This window comes from Microtus pennsylvanicus, chromosome 9, assembly GCF_037038515.1.
Source record: "Microtus pennsylvanicus isolate mMicPen1 chromosome 9, mMicPen1.hap1, whole genome shotgun sequence".
In the NCBI taxonomy this organism is placed as follows: domain Eukaryota; kingdom Metazoa; phylum Chordata; class Mammalia; order Rodentia; family Cricetidae; genus Microtus; species Microtus pennsylvanicus.
This window is the reverse complement of record NC_134587.1, coordinates 14630529-14645760: the sequence shown is the minus strand read 5'-3', so window position 1 is coordinate 14645760 and position 15232 is coordinate 14630529. Positions and strand designations below refer to the sequence as shown.

At 38.0% G+C, this 15232-nt stretch overlaps 1 protein-coding gene across 7 annotated transcripts in view; it reads left to right on the top strand.

Annotated features, from left to right (window-relative positions):
- The window catches only part of B3galt1 (beta-1,3-galactosyltransferase 1), a 501059-nt gene that overhangs the window by 107403 nt on the left and 378424 nt on the right, over window positions 1–15232 (top strand). The gene's annotated exons all lie outside the window — the stretch shown is intronic.

Below are 15232 nucleotides of genomic sequence, written 5' to 3'. Positions count from 1 at the left end.
CCTCTGTGTTGCTCATAGATTCAAATTGCAGGGTGGAGAAGAGCAAATTCTGAGCTAAATCAGTAGCATTTCACTTAAGTTGATGAGTAATGGGTAGCAGCCTAGCAGCTAGAAGTTTTGGCAAGCTACCGAATGATAGTTGAAGAGAAAAGAAACAGCAGGAAGAAATATGCCAACTTTACTAAAATCAACTAAAAGGAATCTAGAGGGTTCTCAGTAAGTCCTAGAAATAGCCAGTTGAAGACCAAACTTTTCTAAATGGCACTCCTTTTTGTTCTTTCCCACTACACAGGGAAAATGTTCATCATCTCCAAAAGTAATTGGCTAAGTGGTTTCAGCATACATGAGGAAAATAGAAAACACCAAGCAAACAAATACAGTTAGCATCATATCACCAATACTTAATAAATTATTAGGTTCAACTGAACTTTAGTTATTGTTCATATGTAAGGTTTGTCTTCATAGAATTCATGGAGGAACATTCAAATATTAGAGTAATCTTTATACCTGGGAGAAAGAGTTCAGTTGTTAAAGTATTCATATGTTTAAAAGTATTTTTCCAATACTTTTTCAGCATTTCAGCTAATTCACAAAGCTGAACCTCAGTACTTCTCCATGGAAGAATGTTCCTAAATTGCACATATAATTCTTCAAAACAGGTAACAAAATGAAGATGATCTACTTCTACCTATCACAGAGTTTTATTATTTCTCAAATTTGGGTACAAAAATCTATAATACTCGGTGTAATAGATGCAATATGCAGGGATGGGTTTTAAGGAGATAAGTTTAGTTGATGAGATTGGAGTTCTCATGTTGGAATTAGAGATTGAAAGGGAAGAGAGACCCAAAGTGTCCTTCCCCTTGCGATGAGAGAGCCGTCTATGGGCTAGTCGGACACCCTTACTTGAAGAATTGCATCTTCTCCTTTTCAGCCTCTAAAACTGTGAGCAAACAGTTGTGTAAGCCAACCCCAAGCGTCTATGGCTCTTTGTTTGATCAGGTGAGTGGAGTCAGACACTGTCCTGGTTTACAGGCTCTGAAAACATGCAGCTATAGACAAGGTTTTCTCAGAAACATGCTAGTTGTGCTAACACATATTTCATCTTGCATACAGAGTTTTCCTCTTCCCTGTAGTCCCTGAAGTAATTCCATGGATATTTTAAATATCTTGGGACTTCTGATGCCTAGGAAAATAATTATGAATACCTGACACATGCCTGTAAAATCATGAAGTTCAGTGGCTCTCAGGTGGGCAGGATTGTGTGTGACCGTGGGAGCCAAGATTTACTCTGAGAGAATATCTAATCCAGGGATGAGGTGGGCAATCATACCTTTCCTCATTATCCTGACCTCAGTGTGGGTTCCACACAAGAAAGGAAGCCTTGGGTCATCTTCAAGAAGATGCCAACAGCTATAAGTCATAGAGTGAATCACCTTTGGGGATGAAGGAATCTTACTGAGGAAATCATACAAGATAGACTACTGCAAAAGAGGACCAAGAAGAGACAGAACTATCAGCCAGAAAAGACATGACCTTGTTTAAGAGTTGCACCTGGGAGACTCCTAACACCAGGAGTCCGGCAGTCCCTCAAAAACAAATCAGAGGTAATTTGAGCAACAAAATCTGTAGGATGCAAATATTAGGTTATTAGTCAGGTGAAGTTTGACTGTTTTCTTCAAAATGATTTTATTTTTTCTCTCATTCCAGTATGGAGTATTGAAAGTCAGCATTATGAGTGAGGGAAAGGGATGAAGGAAGCAGGATTGAAAACAAAGGAGAAGTTGACAAAAGCTACTGTGTATATGATGTACTGACCTATGGTTGGACTTAGCTTGTAGAAGAGAGAAAATAACAACAGGATTTGTTATTATATAAAATTTGTCTGATCAGTGAAATGTCAGGAAGTGAAGTTAAAAATCGTAGAAGAAAAAAATAGATTGTAGACATTACTGTAGGCCTTGGTGAAAAAAAAATATTTCTACACGCAATCTACTATGATCTGTCTATTCAATCAGACACACACATTAACCTCTCACATCCCCTGATAATTAGTAATTTAAAAATACTTTCTTAATAAAAGGTTCACCAGATGCATATAAAGTATTATGAAGCACAAGGTAATGTTTCTAATTCAACTTAGCAAACTCTTAGTTCATGGTTTATTGCTGTCGTTTAATGCAGGAATTGGTATTCAACAAAGAAGGGTTATTAAGGGGGCATGAAACCAAAATCAGGGCATGGAAGACTTGATTAATGGACGCAACTCTTTGAGTGCTCATGAGTGGCTAATCTTGCATTTTCACACCAGCCACGGAAACCTTTATGTAGAGTAATAGCAACCCGCTCCCATCCCACACATAACGTGGAGAAGTTTCTCTAAGTTCTTTTCTCCCAGTGCCAAGAGAGTGCTTGGCATATTGAATATCCTCACTGCATATCAAGTGAATTCCTTAAATCCTTGCCCCAGGAATTCTATGCAGATGTGATGAGATGGTAGCCATTACAACAGGTGTTAAGCTTCGCATCAAAGCCAGAAGTGCCCATGTAGTATAATTACGTAAGATGCAATCACCCAGAAATGTCCAGATGTCGTCGTACTGAGGTGGTTTTGGCATCTTTAATCATTCAACTACAATACATTAAACACCTAGTATGTTAAGTTGTTGGCTTTGACAGCCTGGTCCTGTCTGTCTGAGGACCACAGGTGTTATAAGTGAAAGAGTCTTTAAAGCAACCAAAGAGGCATGAGAAAGAAAATTCGGAGCAGAAAGAGTTTTCTTAAGATTACAATAGAGGGATTCAAGGATAACTCTTTGCTATAAACGAGGAAAGATACTAGAAGACCTGGTTTTATAGCACCTATAAATTATGGTGACAATAATGTAATTTTAGATCAGTGGATTGGCAACCGCATAACACACTGGAGTGCACACACAGATGCTGGGCTTCACTGATCACTGAAATGCCACCTGCTGAAATGCCAGAAGGAGGACGCAATTAAAATTATACAATCCAAGGAAGAGCTTTTCTCCAACTTGAATCTCTCAGCAGTGCTCTCTGTAGTAATGTACATATGTGTATGTATGTGCATGCATGCATGTGTGTGTGCGCATGTGTGTGTGTGTGTGTGTGTGTGTGTGTAGAGGTTTCAGAAATGGTGAGGCAAAAATAGTATGCGTACCATACTTAGATAGAAACAAGTCTTTATGACCTCGGGCACTCTTATTCCCTCTCTTTTCTTTAGCAGACACCATAACAGCCATCCACTCATAGCCAATGGGTTGTTGTGAGGGATTGTAAAGTTACAGCCATAATTGAAGCCTTACATATATTATACTTCATTTCTAGCAGCGGACAGACAATGCAATTGAAAAGTATCAGGTTTAAATTCTGTGCCCGGAGGTGAACACAGGAGGGAAAGGAGAACTCTCTTCCCATCATTTTGAAGTCAACATTGCATTTTAACCAAATGCACATACATATGCCTGCACTTCTCTCCCAGCTGCTCCTTCTGGTTCATTTGTTGACTTCTACAAGCTACATCTTGTCAGTGGCTTTATCAGCCTCTCCTGCTACTATAAATCTACCCCATTACCTAATATCTAGCTGAAAACAATTCGCTTTGCGACTGGAAACTGCTGGCACCCTCTCTATTTGATGGGTGCTTGGCAAAAACCTGCAGCCCTTTCTTTGCCTACAGCAGACAGAACCCTGCCATTTCTGTCTTGTGCTCAACACAAATCGCCCAGTGTTAACTTGGAGCGTTCCTTTGGCAGTTGCTGTTTAACACTTTCACTTGGAGGAGTACAACTTTTGGGGGGTTGTTATTTTTGTGGGTGACTCATGTTTTCCTCCTGGTTTCTAAAGGAGTAATGTGGGGACAAGTTGCAAAAAACATGTAAGATATTCTGCACTGTGGAATATTAAAACAACACATGCCACCAAAGGGAGAAAACATCTATTTAAAAGAAGCATTCATCTCAAATAATATGGGGTTTAATGGATTAAGAACACCATGGAGCTATGCTTGGGGAAAAAATAACTTTTTCATACATCTCCAGATGATGTGCAATTCTCCCATAGCATGCTGTGCAGACCACTGCTAGACTTGGGTTATCTAAATTAACTCCTCTGGCAAATTAGTATGGGAATAAGAGAATTGTTACCCTGCACAGTCTTTTACTTGCTATTCAGTGCCAGATTTTCTGAGGTTCTTTCTTATTTATATATTTCTCAGGTTCTTTATGTATATTTGTGACTGGGTACTTATGTGTGATGGTTCAGGTCCTTTGAGCATGATTTACACGCACTGATTTTGTAATTATGAGCATAGTAGGTGTGTGTGAAAAAAGTACAGGCATTCAGAAAGGAAACTCATTGAATTTAAATGAGATCAGAATTCCTATTTAAAAATAGAACTGATTAAACCTTATTCTGACATCAAGCATAACGTGCCATTCTTTCCTGTTTTGAGATACCTTTACTTCAGCCCATCATCACTTTATCAACCTGAATACCAGTAACCTACATCCTACTAAACAACAATCCGATACATTTTCCTATTACCTTAGAAGATATCAGGTATAGGCATTGCACAGTTTAAGCCAATCGAAGGGTAGGATTATGTGACCAGCTTTTCAACATGGTCTCTCATCATTATCAGAAAGATGAATTCAATTCCATACTGCTACATTGAAAAAAAGAAAATCATAGTTTATGGCCATCTAAACCCTAGGGGACACATGCTTATCATTCTTCAGGCTCTGTTATGTTCACCTTATATCCTGGTGACTAGTACAGTACCACCGAGAGGCCGTTTTACATATTGGTGATGGATACAGGGACCAATAAATGGAAGTATAGCCTAGTTAACCTGCTGAATGTGCAGTTGTTAGAAAGGTCACGTTCAAAGTGCATAAGGATGTAAGCATATAAATTTTTAAGACTGAAAATGTTGTAGTTTCTATCTAATTGTGTCCACAATAAGCATGTCCTAAATCTTTGCATTCCCACATTCTCCCTTAGCTACATAGATAGCTTCTATCTATGAAATATATGTTTGTTCTGTAGAATGCACAGAAAACACATTCATTATATATTGTTTCAGATAGCACTAAGCTGAATTCTGTCCAAAATGCTCTGAACAGTGGAATATATAAGCAGTTGTGATATCAGAGGATATATAAGCAGTAACATCAGGGGAACAATTATGGTCCGTATTTTCAATACTTTTGTGCAAAATTGAAATGAGCAAAAAAAAATGAGTCTACTTTTCAAAGTTAAAAACTAGGCTATAATATTTTGGTAAATTACAATGAAGTACACAATTTGGGGAAATTAGTCAAGTCTACAGAGTTACATAGAAGAAGAAGAAGAACATTGTGATTGGAGAGGGACCCCTGTGATGGAAAGGAGGCCTGTGGATTAGTGATATCCTGTGCTTGATTGTTAGTGACCACTCAATAACTTTTGTTAAACATTCCGTGAAGGCTTTCTGTAAATATATTTTGCGTAGTAAGAAGGTAAAACAAACACAATTGTTCTACTTAGCTAATGGCAAGACGTTCTTAGCTCCAGAGTAACAGATTCTGTTAAAAAGTTAATAATTGTTTATAAATAATTAAGGATCATTTGTAATGTAAAATTAGAAAAAACTAGTGTCATAAATCAATTCAGCCCAACTTTATGTTTTGTTTTGTTTTGTTTTTGACACAGTATTTCTCTGTAGCTTTGGAGCCTGTCCTGGAACTCACTTGGTAGACCAGGCTGACCTTGAACTCACAGAGATCAACCTATCTCTGCCTCCCGAGTGCTGAGATTAAGAGTGTGCACTGCCACCTTCCAGCATAAATGTGTAGCCCAGGATGGCTTCGAACTTGTGATCTTCCTGCCTCTGCCTTCTTCAGCAAATCCTGCTGGCATCGTTTCCCAAAATTCATCAAAACAGAAAATAATTGACTAGAATTAGGTAAAGCTGTGTAATAAAAGCCAAAAATGGCCACAGTTTGTCTGGCAGTACTTCTATGGAATATTAATCCTAAAATTTTCTATTGGCAATACAGTTATTATTGCCACCATTTCTTCAAATCTAACTTTAGATGACAGCTCTTTTTGTCCAGGTAGCTGTCTATTAACCTTACAATATGTATTACTTTACCAAGACTTTTCCTCCGAAGTTTCGTTTCAGGAGGCTTACCTGGACAAGGTCTTGGCTTCATAGATTTACTAATTACTATGTTGTGCACAAAATATATCTGAATTTTGCTTCACCGAAATGGCTTAGATGAAGATTTTGCTAAAATTTGAAAGGTGCCACCATCATGATGTTGCAATGAGCGAACTGTCATTAGATCAATATCTCTTCAATATGGCTAGGGTTTCGTAGGTTTGTTTGCCGACTTGACATAAAAGGAAACATAAGTGGCAAGAGGGAACTCTCCAAAGAGCAGTTGCCATCATCAGACTTCCTGTGAGAATGTCTTTGGGGAACCTTGTTGATTAATGAACGATGTGGGAGAACCCAACTCCTTGTGAGCAGTGTTTTCTCTGGGCAGGTGGTCCTAGTTTATATAGGAAAGCAGGCCTAGTAAGTCATGGAGAACAAGCCACAAGGACCAATTAAGCAGAACTCGCCACGTTGCTTTAGTTATGTCTTCTGTTCCTGCTTGAGTTTCTGCGCTTACTTCCTGAAGTGGTGGAATGTTATTTGGATGTGTAAGCCAAATGAAGCCTTTTCTTCCCCAAGTTCTTTTAGGTCATCATTTTTACAACACCAATAAAAGTCAAGCTAGGACACTCCTTAAAGATTCATAAGATTCTGAAACTTGAAGGCCAAGTGAAACACCTATTAGGTTTAGATGACATGAAAACTTAATGAACCCGAAGCTTCTCAGAAACTGAGCAGCTTTTAACCAGACACTTTATAGAGTTATTTTAACCTGAACAATTTAGCCTCTTCTTTATTAGTGTGAATTTTCACTTATCTTTTGTTGAGAGAAATTGTTCGTATTTATAAAAGGCACACGTAATTGGAGCTACAAACACATCAACTTCTACTGTAATAGTTTCTCAAGAGTTTATAAATAATTGTGAGAATTCAAGCTTACATCTTTAATGGTTTTATATGCAATCTTGTAGCCTTTATGTAAAAATAAGTAGTGTTAGCCATTTAGTAAATGGGTATTTAATCTTTTTTTTTATAAAAAGATTTATTTATTTATTATGTATACAGTATTCTCAGTATTTGTCTGCATGTATGGCTACAGGTCAGAAGAGGGCGCCAGATATCATTACAGATGGTTGTGAGCCACCATGTTGTTGCTGGGAATTGAACTCTGGACCTCTGGAAAAGCAGTCAGTGCTCCTAACCTCTGAGCCATCTCTCCAGCCCCTGATATTTAATGATTCAATTACCTCTAAAATTTTTTTGTTTCTGGTAGTTTTTGAAAACTTTTCGTACAGCCTACTTTAGAAATACACCAGTAGGCAGCATATCTCAAGTTTCACAGGAGATTAACTATACTTACAAACAAGAGGATGCTTCTTCAGTACTGATATCTTCCTGTCCTAAAACCCTACGGAGAGCCACAAGAGCAGAGACATATAGTCCCTCAGAAACAGTTAGGAAATAACTGTATGAAAAGCTAATTTTATTTTATCAGTTTCCTGGGAATTTAATCCTTGGCTTTATAGAAGTGGTCCAGATATTCATTATAAAATGTAGCCAGCCCCTCCCCCCCAGCATCACATGAAGGAGAGTCAGGGAAGCACTAGGAAAAACTATAATCCTTTGCTAGTGTAATTTGTCTACTCATACCAGGACCAGCATTTATATAAGCATGGAAAGTTAATATGAGATGGAAATTAGCTAAGAATCTGATTGTGGTAATTGTTATTCATTTCCCATATATTATGCCTGTCTGTTTAACAAACAAACAAGCAACAACAACAGGATAAAATGGGGGAAAATGAGGCCTCAGGATCCTGTTTTAAAATTCGTTGTATGGAACTAGAATTATATTACTAAAATAGTGTCAACTATTTAGGCTTGAAAGGTATTTTACATCAAGTTACTAATTGTTTCTCACAACTGCGTTAACACAAATGAAGCTTGTAGAACCAGAAACTTGAAATGACAGTTTTTAACTTTAGGATATTCAAATAGCAAGTTTATCTGAAAATTGTTTGAAAATTACTCCTTCAAGATAGTATCTCTCTACCTCTGCATCTCAATCTCCCACTCGTGCCTTTCCTCTTAGTTTAGTGTTTATTGATTCATTTATTTTGTGTCTAGGGCCAGCAATAATCTGGAGTTGCTTTGGCAGGTAGGGAACATGAGTGTTAGTTTACAAATTCAGGCTTGTCAGAAATCATACTTTGAAAGCCGTTATTTTCTATGATTCAGTTCTGTTCCTGACCCGGGGAACTTGGGGCCTGCCAAAAGTCCACCCCAGTCATTCCCGGAATACTAGCCCTGAATTGTTGTCCACCTTGGGAGCCACCATCTTTTAGGCCACCATGAAATAGGGGCTGAAGGAAAGCATCACTGTTCCTGGCTTCATTACCAGATCAACATCTGTCGATGTTGTTCTTGCGTTGTTCTGGGGTGGCTGAATGGTCGGAGTAATCCAGCTTGCCTAGACATTGCACAGAGCATCTCCAGGGTTTAGCTTTCTCTCAGTAGCGCCAGAGGCAGAGTCCATTCCTTCTCTCACCTTCTTATTAGCCTATCTCTGCTTTTTCTCATGCCACCATTACCATTGCTCACAAATATGCTACTTCCTTCTTTTTCCGGCTTCCACAAGTGTTTCCGATCACTCAAACTCATGTGTCGCTAGAACATGAAAGAAATACATGCAAGCCATTTCTCTTCTCTGTCTCGCTCCACGTTCTCTCTGAGGCTGTGGAAAACAGTAGTCTGCTGCTTTCTAGAATGGAGAGAGGAACATTAAGGTTGAGAGAGAGAAAAGAACACCATTAAATGTTCACCGCCCCCACAAAAATATGGATAACAAGTAGAGTAAGGAAAGATGAAAAACTGACCGCCATTGTGGAAGAATATGGCTCAGGAGCACTTTAAGCACGTTTTTATGAGATCTGACATGGCTTTTAGAGGAGGTCGGAAGAATGGGTTTTGAAAAACAAAAAAAGATCAGGACATAGCTCTGTGAGCACTCATGAAAGAAAGTGCCTCTTTTGTTGTTATTTTTCCTGGATAGCCCGCAGGATGTGAGAATTTTGTTGTGGTTCTTCATCCCACACGTATTTATGTGCAGTAGATGAGATCTCAGGCAGCATTCTCTCTTTGTGCTGAATACCTCCAAGGGGTGGCTTGCCTGTGTTCTTGGTGTGTCAGCTGTTCTTGAGTCTCATTCACAGGACAATGAGAGTACAATACTGAAGAAGACATTTAAGCAGATCATTTCATAATAGTGAAAAATAATTAGCTACCAGAATACAACTATTTGTATTTAATTAATATATCTATTGGCCTGCGATGCTGTCCTACTCTAGAAGCATATCTGAAGTCTTTATACAAACACTATACAACCTAAATAGAAAAGAAATGGAAATCCGAAAGTAGAATAAAGTCATATTTGATATAACACTCAGCAATGTGTTGGAATGCAGAGCTCTAAAAGTGATGTCTCTACCAAATCCCTTCCCTCAGAACCAGAGCTCAGGTAAGCCTATGGAAAGGGAGATGGGAAGAGGGTAAGAACCAGTGGGGATGAAGGACACCATGAGGGCAGGGTCCTCTAACACAACTAAACAAAGCTTGCTGAACTCACAGGGTACGAACTCACAGAGACTGAAGCAGCAAGCACAGAGCCTACTCCAGTCTGCACCAGGTCCTCTGGCATGCACAGCATAGCTTTCTGTTTTGTATTTTTACGAGACTTCCGAGTGCATAAATGAGTGGGTCTCCAGATCTTTTGCCTTTACTTCAGTGCTTTTTTTCTACTGTTGGCTTTCCTTCCCACTTCAATGAGATGTTTTTTCTTTTATATTTGATTTTGTGAAGGAAAATAAAAACCTAGAGGGCTACACACAACAGACAGAATATCTAAGTAAAGGCACAGTATGATGGAACATCATACATGGTGTGGGAGGAAAGGCAAGGAATAGGGTAAAGAGTGCCAAGGATGGATGGTATTAATTCAAATAAGGCATTGAGGGGTTCCTCCGTTGAGCAGGAGTAGGCATGAAAATATCTGCAGGAGAACACTTCACACAAGAAGCAGAATGCAATGCTCATGAGATTTGAGGATCAACATGCACAACAGTCTGGCTGAAGCACGATAAGAAGGGTTCAGGAGAGCTTAAGGAGCCAGAGCTTGATGGGCCTTGCCTTCCACTTGTAGTGCTTGCCTGAGATAGGAGCCACTGGAGATTCTGCACAGTGTAACATGGTCTGACTTATATTTTAAAGAGATAATATGATTTCTTCTGTGGGGTATTGTCTCTCTATAAATGACAATAAGGTGATAAAAAGGACTCAGTAGGCTTTTACACTTATCTGAGTGAGTCTAACAACAGTTACTATCCTGATGGTAGCAGGGGAAACAGTGAAAGATATTCAAGAGCTGCATATATTCGATTTATTTTTTAAATTAATTAATTTTCTTTTGTATCTATGTGCATGTGTTTGAGTGGTTTGTGTGTGCACCATGTACACACAGGAGCACACAGAGGCAAGAAGAGATGTTGGGTCCCCTGGATGTGGTGCAGCAGAAAGACTTGAGCCACTGTGTAGGTGCTGGGAATGGCATCCATGTCCTCTGCAAGGTCAGCAAGTGATCTTAACAGTGGAGACATTTCTCCAGCCCTTACCTGTGTTCCTAATGTTAAGACTATAAATGGGTGTCAGTGTTGAAGGGGACACAGTGATGGTACAAATCTGTGGCCATAAACAACGAGACGTCCCTGCTGGCGTGCATACTAAAGGGACGATGAGGTCATGGAAAAGGCAGGAGAAGATCATGAGTGGAGCCACTTTTAAATAGCATGTTTTACAGCCCATTATCTCACTGTTGTGAGGGTACACCCCAGTCCACAATTCTGAGAACAAATCACAAGTGTGCAGCTTATTAACAGTCTAAGGCAGTGATGAAACCAAGGACAGCAGGAGGAGTAAATGAACTGCTTTTCCTTTAGGCGGTCTTCTGGATTCTTTCTTGCTATTCCAATTTTGATGATATTTGTACAACTGAGTTTTTATTTTGGCATAAAGCTATAGCATCTTCTATGCTACCACCCCGAGAGACTCTCCTAAGCTACCACATGCATCAGTAGTCAATTGAGTGGACAGCACAATTAATTATCTGCCATGCAATGAGAAAAGAGCGTGGGTTGAATAATAGCATTACCTTTACAGAAGGAGAGGTGAGAGACTGAATGGTTAGGAGTAAATATTTTTCTCAGAAAATAAGATTGAGGTAAACAAAAACCCTGAAATTTTTTTCCATGGAACATGGCTCTAATAATTTTAGCCTGGTAAAATTTCAAAGCAATTTACCAGTCATCATGAAAAAATTTTCAATAATAAACATATGGGATTTTTATTTAAAATTTAATGTAATATTACTTCTTGATTAATTCTTTGGGAATAAATTGCAAAAGATGCATTAGTGAATAGCTAAGTGAGTTTTCCAACTAGACCTCATTATTCCATGTCTTTGAGTACTTGAAGAAACACCTCCCACAATTAAAAGATGTTTGCTTTTCAAATATTAGTTCTTAAGACATTTTTTCTTACAATAATTGAGTTTCTCATTCTCTTGTCTGTCAGGAATACTCTTGCTTTAGCCTAATAAATATGTATCATTTATATAATTTTGTTTACTCTGTTAGAAATGTATACATGAACATTGATCCAAAGCAATATCAGGTCATTGGATACATATTGAGAAAGGATTGTCAAAGCATGCTACCCTTCTGATCACTAAAAATTATTGCCTGAAGTCTGACCAGTCTTTCCGAAAGAGAAGTTGCTGGGATATGGTATTTGCAGATGGGGACGGTGCTCCTTTAGGGTAAGAAAAATATCTGAAAGTTAAAAGAATAAGGAGAATACTACAATACAAGACTAAAGACAAAACATCAGAAATAGCTTCAAATGCTTCCTACATAAGTCTATGTCAGTGACTACATAACTAACCTTGTCCTCTTAAGCCAATGGCCAGGAGAAGATTTGCCTCATAGAAAGTATACAATATGATGGAGAAAAAAGAATCCTAAAACTGGCGACACAAACACCAGAAAAAGGCACATGGGTCACCAGGTCTTGTACATGGTAGATGCTCTGGAGCTGGAGACTCACGGTAGCAAAAATGGAAAATATATAGCAATGAAGACTGCAGTGAATTGGCTAAAGTTAGTGGTTTTGAATACAGATTAAACTAAGACACCAGCATCTGTTGATGTATCTAGGAAGCTTATTCTGATATTGACTAAGAGATTTGATTGATGGACCTACGCTACCATATTCAGAACATAGCATGTTTTAGAAATCTATTTGATTTGTTTGGCAAGGAATTTCAATCTATATTTCCTCTGTAACTTTAATAAGGGTAAAAAACAGAATATCAAGGAAGCTACTTGAAAGACGAAGATATTATTAAAATGGAGATAGCTGAGAGACCAACAAAAGATTAAGGATATTAATAACATGGGCAAGTAAATCTTATAAACTGTGAAAGAATGTTTAATTGTTTCAGGAGTAATTAAAAACAGAAGCTGTAGAAAAATGTAAGCATTTTAGACCTAAGGATACAGACAATAATAAACTTTAACTGAATAGCAAAAATATGTTTTGTGGAGAACAACATAGAATGAGTTAGTAAATCAGAACAAATTAAACCAAATGATACTTAAGCATGCAAAAGGAGAAAATATTTCAAAGCTAAAGATGTAATTTGTCACATAGCAAGATTTATAACATTAATTTCCGAAGACCAAGGCATGGCCACAGTGAAGATATTGAGATTAAAGCAAAAGGAATCCAACAAGCATTCCGGCAGGAAATAGTGAATAAATAATACTTTTTCTTGCCAAGCAAACAGTATTTTTAGTTGCCCCTTCCACATTTGTCGAAAAAATAAAGAGCTAGCCTTTTTTTACATTTTGTTCTGTTACGAAAAATTTCAGATTTATACGAAAAGTGGGGCACTCAAACATTTAAATCAAGTCACTTCAACCCAGTCTCAAGATTAGCAGCTATTGCAACCAGTTTTCTCTTGCATCTCCATCCACTCCTCCATCTTTAATCCTGTAAGTCCAAGATAGTGCTGCCTGTTGATTTTAAACACCTCAATATATGTCCTTTAAAAAACTTTCTTTTTATTTATTCTTTGTGTCTTTCTCATCTTGCATCTCAATATCATTCGTTTCCTGTCCCTGCATATTTGCCCTCTGCCCTTGCAGCACCCCCCAAAAATTAAGAGGAAAAAAGAAAAAAAGAAGGGAAAAATATTTCATCATGTGAACTGTAATGTGACACAGTGAGTCACGCAGTAAACCTTTTTTTTAATTTATTTATTTATTAAGGATTTTTGCCTCCTCCCCTTTTCATTTCTGATCTTATTTATTTGCGTGTTCTCTCTCTGTCATTTAATTAGTTTGGATAGGGGTTTGTCGATCTTGTTGATTTTCTCCAAGAACCAGCTTTTTGTTTCATTGATTCTTTGGACTGTTTTCTGTGTTTCTATTTTGTTGATTTCAGCCCTCAGTTTTATTATTTCCAGTCTTCTACTTCTCCTGGGCGCGTCTGCTTCTTTTTTTTCTAGAGCTTTCAGGTGTGTTGTTAAGTCCCCAATGTATGCATTCTCCATTTTCTTTAAGTGGGCACTTAGTGCTATGAACTTTCCTCTTAGCACTGCTTTCATTGTGTCCCATAGGTTTGAGTAGATTTTTACCTCTGTCGGTAACTGTTAACCGCCTTAGCTCCTTAGTAAGTGGTGAAGCCTGGAGATCATCTGCCCCATCAATGCAAGACCTTTCACTGGCTCAATCTTGTGAATGTCTTGTGCAAGTAATTTGATAATTTTGATAAAAATGAAGCTACACATTTAAAACAATTACTGTGGATAGGAGAAATGTTTCTTTACCATTCTTAAAAGTGGATAATATAAAAAGAAATTGAAATCAGATTTCAAGAAAAAGAGACTCTTGCTTTTTTTTCGTGTTACCTTGTGACAGGAACAAAATTAATGAAAATTACTTATCTAAGTTTGAGTACCTATACCACATTCTTGGCTCAACACCTTACATTATCAATAGAAGATAATTCAAGAAACCTGATATGTTTTAAAATCAGTTGGATATCAAAAAAATTCATATAAAGCATCTTTCTGAAAGAACATGTTCATGTGAACTCTCACTGAAAACATTCCCAGGTTCACTTTTGGATTTGTTCTCCTGGTGGGATTATGCACAGTGAGCAGGCCTTTGAACGGGTGTCTCACAAATGCTACTCATGGATAAGGGACTTCCATATCTGTGCCTCTGAATTGTTTCTCCAGAAAGACTCTTATGATTTTGTCTAAGTAGAACTCCTCCACTGGCAAAGAGAACTCACATGCGTGAAAAGGTCTATGCCTGTAGTCATAGAGGAAGATCCTTTTGTAATTCTTCACCCTTCTAGCAATATAAAAGAATTCCTGCTGGACAGAGTGAATGAGTAGACTCAAATGTGTAAGAAACCCTATATTCCACATGAAAACAGGTTTTTCATAGCAGAGAACCTTGAATCACAATGCTGCCCTTTATGTCGTTTAGACCATTGACATGGTGACTCTAAAACTACCGTTGGTTCTTTAAGTTAGCTAAAATATAAAAGTACCGGGTAGAAATTGTATGGATATATGGAAAAGCTTGTGATGAATATTGTCAATAGACTATATCAGAGAGAGACAGAGGGCTCACGTGATTGCCACAAATGTGGAAGATTCTTCAACTTGATTGGACACCTGTATCGACACCAGAAAGTTTAAATGGGGCTTAGGGGATTATGCAAACATTAAAAATGTCGGGAAGACTTCGGCCAGGAAAATAACCTCTATTCTCACAAAAGAATACATGGTAAACAAACTCTGTTTTTGTAGACATTTTAAGAAGATAGTCCTCAAGAATTCATTCTTTAAATATAATGGACAAACTCACCTTCATCCATTCCGGTTTTACTGAACATGATACATGAGAACATTGTAGACTGGAACATGTTCAACAG